The sequence below is a fragment of the Astatotilapia calliptera genome, chromosome 17, assembly GCF_964374335.1.
Source record: "Astatotilapia calliptera chromosome 17, fAstCal68.1, whole genome shotgun sequence".
Classification (NCBI taxonomy): Eukaryota; Metazoa; Chordata; class Actinopteri; order Cichliformes; family Cichlidae; genus Astatotilapia; species Astatotilapia calliptera.
In genome coordinates this window covers 423,699-431,054 of record NC_137438.1, presented here as the reverse complement: position 1 = coordinate 431,054, position 7,356 = coordinate 423,699, and the positions used below count along the sequence as shown (strand labels likewise).

At 36.7% G+C, this 7,356-nt stretch overlaps 1 long non-coding RNA gene across 3 annotated transcripts; it reads right to left on the bottom strand.

The window, feature by feature from the left end:
• Nucleotides 1-1,030: 1,030 nt before the first annotated feature.
• LOC145421422 (uncharacterized) lies at nucleotides 1,031-5,118 on the bottom strand. 3 transcript variants are annotated; one of them, XR_013902785.1, is made up of 5 exons: nucleotides 4,780-5,118; nucleotides 4,021-4,086; nucleotides 3,515-3,670; nucleotides 2,970-3,062; nucleotides 1,031-2,680 (listed from the first exon to the last, which is right to left on the bottom strand). It is a non-coding gene; the product is annotated as an uncharacterized LOC145421422 (long non-coding RNA). The 3 variants fall into 3 exon arrangements; XR_013902786.1 differs by lacking the exon at nucleotides 4,780-5,118 and adding an exon at nucleotides 4,621-4,767; XR_013902784.1 differs by lacking the exon at nucleotides 4,780-5,118 and having other exon boundaries at nucleotides 4,021-4,768.
• Nucleotides 5,119-7,356: the final 2,238 nt, after the last annotated feature.

The following is a 7,356-nucleotide window of genomic DNA, read 5'->3' as shown; positions in this document are numbered from 1 at the left end:
TACTGTTTGTTTTTAGTTGATGTTAGTATCACGAGGTGTTCTCTGAGAAGGGAAACTTCTGAAACAGTAAGAATGGGAAAAGTGGAGCGAAGGCAGTAGGAAAGATAAAAACTAGGTTTCTAAAGTATAAGTTATTTAACTTAAAACCAACAATTAAAATACCCTGGCCAGGGACACAAGGATTTAAATATATAAAACAGCACAACTACAAGTCCTAGTCTCGGCCGATCAATTAAAATCAATAAAAGTCTAATTAAGAAAAGTCAACTAAAAAGGCGGCAGTGCCCTCAGATGTCCTCTCCATCACTTCGCACCAGCGTCCACTGAAGAAAAGGGACAGCAGCAGTCACGTTTCTTTATTTACGCGGAGCGTCTCCATTAATTAACCGGGTGGGAACTTATCCCAAACAACACGCGTGGGTGGTGTCTCGTTATCTCCCGAGATGGGACGTCCTTCCACCCCCACTTTGTTGGCCACCACCAGGCTTCCTTTAGTCGGGTCTCAGTGCCCCTAACCACGCCAGCCATCCTACTGCCAGTTACCGCTCCACGGCTCTCCCTCTCGTCCATTCCGCCGCGCCTTCTTATTGGCCTTCGGCGGCCAAAAGGGGAACCCTCATTGGTTGTAGTCCGCTCAGGTGTGCCGAATTAGTGATCAGTACACTCAAAAAAATGAAACGTTGACTTTAATTAAAATTATTTTGTCAACAGGTTCCACGAAATTGAATTATGTTAGTTTAAAGCAAAAATCTTTAGTTCATCTAATTTAAAAAAACTACTTAAGATTAACAAGATATATTTAAGACTAACTAAATCAAGTTATGTTGTATGAACAAAGATGATATATTTTCAGGTTAGATAGTTTAGATTAGTTACTTCAACACATTTCTTATTTGTGGCAGTAAAATGTTAAATTTAAGTTAGATTAATTCAAATATTATATTTTCAGCCACCTTGTGCTTTATTAATTAGTTTTACATAAATCTATTTTGTCAACAGGTTCCACACAAATGAATTAAGTACATCCAACTTATTTTTTAAAATTTCTTTTATTGCCAACACATTCAGTGAGCATTTGTGTAAACCCAGTCCAAAATAAAACACAACAGCTCATTAGGGTTAGTAATTAACAGTATGTAGACAGATGCAACATCAAGACTTTAAATTAAATGTCTGTATCTACCAGAAATAGAAGAGAGAAAAAAAAAAACGCATTGAAGATCACATAACACATTGATAAGATGACACTTGAGTTATGCACATGTGATGCTAGTAAGGTCTGTGAGTGTTTTTTTCTTTTAGTGTCTAAAATGGATAGCAAAGTTGCTATTTGCAATGATTGCTTAGGGTCAGTCCAGTAACACAATGCCAATGAAGTGCTTTCCTTTAACAATGCAAAGTGAAGTGTCCACCTCAACAGCCACAATTTAAAAAAAATTTATGTAAGCTTGTCAGCGTTCAGTTTTTTTGCAACAGCACAGCAGTAACCATTTAACACTTGCCACTGTCAACATTTATTTTACTAGTGTTTGGGCAAAAAACTTCAGATGTAAACATTTTAACATGGAAACAATTGTTCGTCTTTAAAAGTCCACAAAATATACATTCATCCTGCATTCCCAACTTGGATGATCTGATATCCTCGTGTTGGTGTTGTTCCCAGACCATCATGAAAATGTTGTCACATTGTTGTGACGTTATTCTTTTGCGCGCCAAGCCATTCGTGCATTTATGAAATTCCAATGTTGCAAGGACAATATCAATTCTGCTTACTGTTTATTAAAGGGTTACGGTTAGGGTTAGGGTCAGTTGATCGGCGGACAGAGGCGGTTTCACGCAGCTTAAGTACAGTTTTTTGTTTTACGCCGGTTTTTCCCGAAGTCGCAAAAGTATGACGTCACAACATTCTGATTGGTCACTTGCAATGTTGATCCTGGAACAACATTTAGTATGATGATCTGGGAACAACACCAACACGAGGATATCAGATCAACCTCCTAACTTACCCTTATTTTTAGTATGTATTGCAATTACCTTTACAATGCACACAATGTAACACAAACTGAATATGAACATATTTCCACCTCATAACAATATGCCTTGAACGCTAATATACACACCACCCTTCAACATTTCTGGTGCAGTATCATCTCTCAATTAAATCCTTTAAATCTCAATACTTTTGATTGTCTCTTACTAGACCCCCACAACAGTAAAATCTCTCAAATTGTAGTAGTTTACAAACTTTTCAAAATGTTCTAAATTTCTCTTAAATGTAATTTTCCCGTTATCTGTCATTTACAAATTACCATTTTATTCCCATTCAGCCTCCGAAAAACTTCTGTCCATCTGACAGAACATTCATCATCCAAATTAAAGGTTGGCTTATTCATTCAGTGTATTCTTGAGCAACTGTACCTTGGTCAAGAGCATGCTGACATACAGATGAAGGAAGAGCTTCTGAAGTACTTCAAAGAAAGCTTTCAGTCTTGAGGTTAACTGAGATTCAGTGCATATATCCCACCCATTAAGAGTGCACATGCAGAGGCCAGGTCTTCCAGGTCATGCAGGACACACTAGATGGTTATACCCACATCGGCTGGAGGAGTGCTGGCATCAGCTCTTTCGATGGTAAAGATAGCAAGGGTAATTTGTTCCAGCTCCCTCTGAACAGCTGTAGCTTAGACACAAAAACATAGAAAAATGGCATCCAGTTTTAAAAAAAGAAAGAAAAAGGGCCAAAGCTACCCTTTAATGACGTAAACACAATATTAGGAACATGCACCCCAGTGTGCCACTATTTCAGACTACAGATTCAACGATAAATATAAATAGTTTGGGTATACAAGAAGATTTCCCAAAACATTTAAACAGGTTCCATGCAAATTACAACAACAACAACATGCAACAACATTAGTTATTCAAAATTTGGTTTAATACAGATAAAAAACTAAACTAAAATTACCAACCAATTATTCTTTGAAGAGGATGCTTGGGTCTTCATTCAGGTAAAAAGGTAGTGCCCTGAGGACACACTCCCTCCCCTTTTCAATACTTTCCTTCTGTAGAGAGTGGCAGAGATAGAGGAAGAGAAAACAGATATACTTTAGGATGACAGAAACTCACATTATACGCAAAATGAATGACATATCCACTGCACAGATAGACATGTACACAAGACCAACTAATCATCGCATGGACATGAATAGTTAACCTGTTGGGCAGGGTTTCCACCACATTATATATGTCCATAATGGAGGTAAAGACAAACTAATACATCATCTTTTTTGCATTCAAAACATAACATAAAAACATTCACTTCTGGTTTAACCTAAATCAAGGGATCAGATTTTACATATGTTTAGGTAATTTTAATTTTCCAACGTTTTGAGTACCAAACTTTGTCTTGCTTAATATAAATGTAAGTGCACTGTGCAGCTACCATACACTAGCTGTTTAAATTTGAAAATGATCTTATTAGCCATAATATTTTGCTACCAACAGAATAACGCACCTGTGTGGCTGGGGCCAAAGTTTGTCTAATTTTCTTCCCTGCAACGCCTCCTTTTTTCTTGAAGACTTTTATGAGCTGGTCAGTGTATTGGTCAAGTTGTGTAAAAAGCCTTGGAACATGTGCAGCAGTAGTAATCCTCACATATTCTGCTTCCACCTGAAAATATGTCAACAAACACAACATACTGTACTGTAAATATACATACTATATGTACACATATACAAACTAAAACTAATGTAGAAAGACCTCATTAAAGCTATAATTTTAACACAAACATTTACACAAAATGCTAATGGAGCCATTACAGCTTTTATTGTTATTCATCAAGTTCCAAAAAATATTGATCACAGCTGATCTGAAAAGAATTTCATGCCTCAGGCCCTTGAACTGCAACCTTTACCATGGTTCAGATGTGGAGAAGAAATAACAGGGGCATGGGATGGGTCACAAAAGAAAACTTAACTTATAAAACAGTTTTGTTTTTAAAAGTATAACAGTTCACATACCACATACAAGCTCAGCAATACCACATACACCACATCAGTATAGGAGGGAGCAGGTAAAGGCAGGATCTGAGATTTATAAAGTAAAACAAGAAATTCATTACTTAATTTCAAGAAGCAAATTATTGTTTGAATTACAACTAAATAAAATACTACTCAGAAGAAAAGCAAGAGATTGACACTGCCATGTGCTAACTTTCTATAGAAGCAATTATCACCAGGTCTGTCGACCTCCATTGTCTGTCCACTCATATGTCTTGAATAATTTTATTAAAAAAATTAAGTGTGTACTTTCACAAACTGTAATTTATAACTACATTGATATGTATAACTCCGCTAGGAAACATGCTGTATTTACAGACCATTTTTACATAATACAGATTACTGATAGAGCAGAACAATGGTGTCACAGTGGCTTTCGCCCTTGACTTTTTGGATTTTAAATGTCACTTTATGCTATCCTATTCGATATTTCCGACTCTCGGATTACAGAAAAGGAATCCCAAGAAAGCAAATGGAAAAATAACCCCTTGAAAGAATAACCCCATGAACCCCTGTAGCTAATCCCTTAATAAAACAAAAAACAATAAAAATGTTTCTTACACAGTCCACAAAATAAGCATGTCCAGGACCCAGTAAAACTAATGTAAAACAAGCACACGCAAACGATATAACATGTCTTGTAAGACAAACGCAAAATATAACCATGCTGGACATATAGATACTACACAACATAGTCAAAGAAAAAAAGAGTGGTCTTACCTCTCAAAGAAACAGCAGCTTGGCGCCAAAACAGCCTTTTTCAGTTAAATTTGAAGTCTTGCGCATGAGCAGGCACAAGCCGTGAAACCTTCTTGTTCTGCGCGGTTTCATTACAACTGTTTTTGCATTACTGCCACCTTGTGGATATACAAGGTATATCGATCCTAATTGACTTAACTTAAATGTTATGCGATCAAGTAACACATTAGTATTATGTACGTTGAATAATAGACACAATTACGTAGACTTGATTAGAAAAACATATGTTAACTTAACAAAAACATATATTTTAAGTAAAATGAAAATAAATAATTAATATACACTGAACAATCCACCTCATTCATTTTTTTGAGTGTAGGGGTAGGGAGTGTGCCCGGAACAATATGCACAATAAAACATGCGATAAAAATGTAGGAATAAAATACTCTACGTTATTAAAAGATTAGAAATGATAAAACACAGCAACCCATGCAGAAAGATTAGAAAAAACCCACCAAGTTAAAACATGTCAATTCCACCCTGTGACATCACATGCAGCTTACAGTCCGTACAGACTGAGTAAAACAACCAACAGAGTCACTGTGGTTCTTCAGAACAATGTATCCAGTTACATGTGGTATAAAATCATAATAGCATTTCATAAAATGAACGTCACCAATAGTCAAGCAGGGTGGTGGTGAAGTGAACTTACTGCTTCAGGACCTGGACCACAACTCTGCGAATTCTGCTCACTAACAGAAAATCCCGAATGACAATGGTTATGAGCTTTAGAGCATGAAGGTTATGCAATAGGACACTGATCTGAAACATATCAGGGTGTTCACCCCTGAATTGTTAAACTAAATCAATGAATGAACATTATGGAATGGCCTATTCAACGTTTAGCCTTAAATCCAACTGAGATGGTTTCACACAACCTCAAAACAAGCTGCTGACAGGTGTCCTGCATGAAATGCTACCAGGAGAGAGGAAGGCAGACAAAAGGCCGTCCCAGAGGGGTTATGCTTCTGAATGGAGCGTGGAGGATACGTAATGAAGGCAGCTGTTGTTGTCATTTGGCATTTTATAAATCAAACTGAACTGAAGTGAAAGTCCCCCAGCCTGGCTGAATTCAAACAGTTCCTCCACACCCATGTAAAAGACTCATTACCGTTATCACAAACATTCGACTGCAGTTCTTGCTGCCCAGGGTGATTAGGTTCAGGTGGTAATTACTTTTTTGATAGGTTTGGATCTCTTTTTTTTTCTTAATAAATAAATCATTTAAAACTGTTTATTTTTGCCGAAAAAGAGAAAGAAATGAGGAAAGGACAAACCCTTTTTCACAGAACTGTAAATCTGCATACAAAACACCTGTTTTGCAGCTCATAAAAACAACACAATGGATTTCACTGGAGTCGCAAATTAGATCAATTTGTGAGAAATGCAAATGAAAAGAGATGATACACAGAAGATAAATACTGGTAATCTATAAGCAATAATCGTCATCCACACCCCTCAGAGGATAGGGACCGTTTTCATGAACATCCTGACAAACCTGGACATGAGAGTAAAGCAGGTGTTCGTGTGTTCACAGAACGAGAGCTGGGTTATTGATCCGGAGGCACCAGGAAACCCTGTCCTCCCATTTCCACTGTAATGAAACATAATCACTTTAAGAGTGGCAACTTTGCCATGCACAAGCCTCCAGAAGATCTGGGCCTGTGTGTGCTGTAATATGTAATCTGAATACATAAACATAGACTGAAAAGTAACTTCTCTATGTATTGTGTTTGGCACTGAAAAGGTCCATTAATGCTTAAGTAAACAGTAGCCACTGAAACACAAAACAAGGACAATAAAGTCAATAAAGCATATTGGTGTGACTGCACTGCACGTTATCTGGTGCTTACCATGATTTAAAATCTTATTTTTAGACAGGCCAGGTAATTTGCCTTCTTTTGAAAATGATATGTTTGTTTCTAAGCCTTGATTTTAGATTATAAAGTTAAATCAAGAATAACCATATAATTGTGTCTATATTAGTACAGAAATCCTGAAATGGAAAGAATAACTCTTAAAATAGCCTGCATTAGGTCTCTCACCGGATCTCTCTCAAAATATAACTTGTTTCAAGATGCAGTGACAAACTCCATTTGCTTGATTTAATAAAAATTCACACAAGGCATCTGTTGAATGATTTATACAAAAATCATGTCTGACTTCAAATTTTTATATAAAAGAGAAAACATTTTACCAAAATCCATGATACAAATCTCATTTCAGAGACAGCCGTTTGTCCCAGCATGCCAGCATTATTGTGGCACAACCCTAACATTGGTTTAGGGAACATTTGATGAGGGTTTGTTAACCGACATCAGAACACTACACTAAGAAAATACGTTGGTGCAGCTCTAATCTTAAGGCTGATTTCTATGGGAAATGATATCAGAAAGACTCTATGTTATTGGCACAAACACAATTTCCCTGAAACTAACAGAACAGTATGAAGTATAATCAATGAGCTCGTGTGCTAATTCTGTAGCATGAACTGATACAGGTGTTCTTCAATCTTACTTTTCAGTCACAGTACAGTTT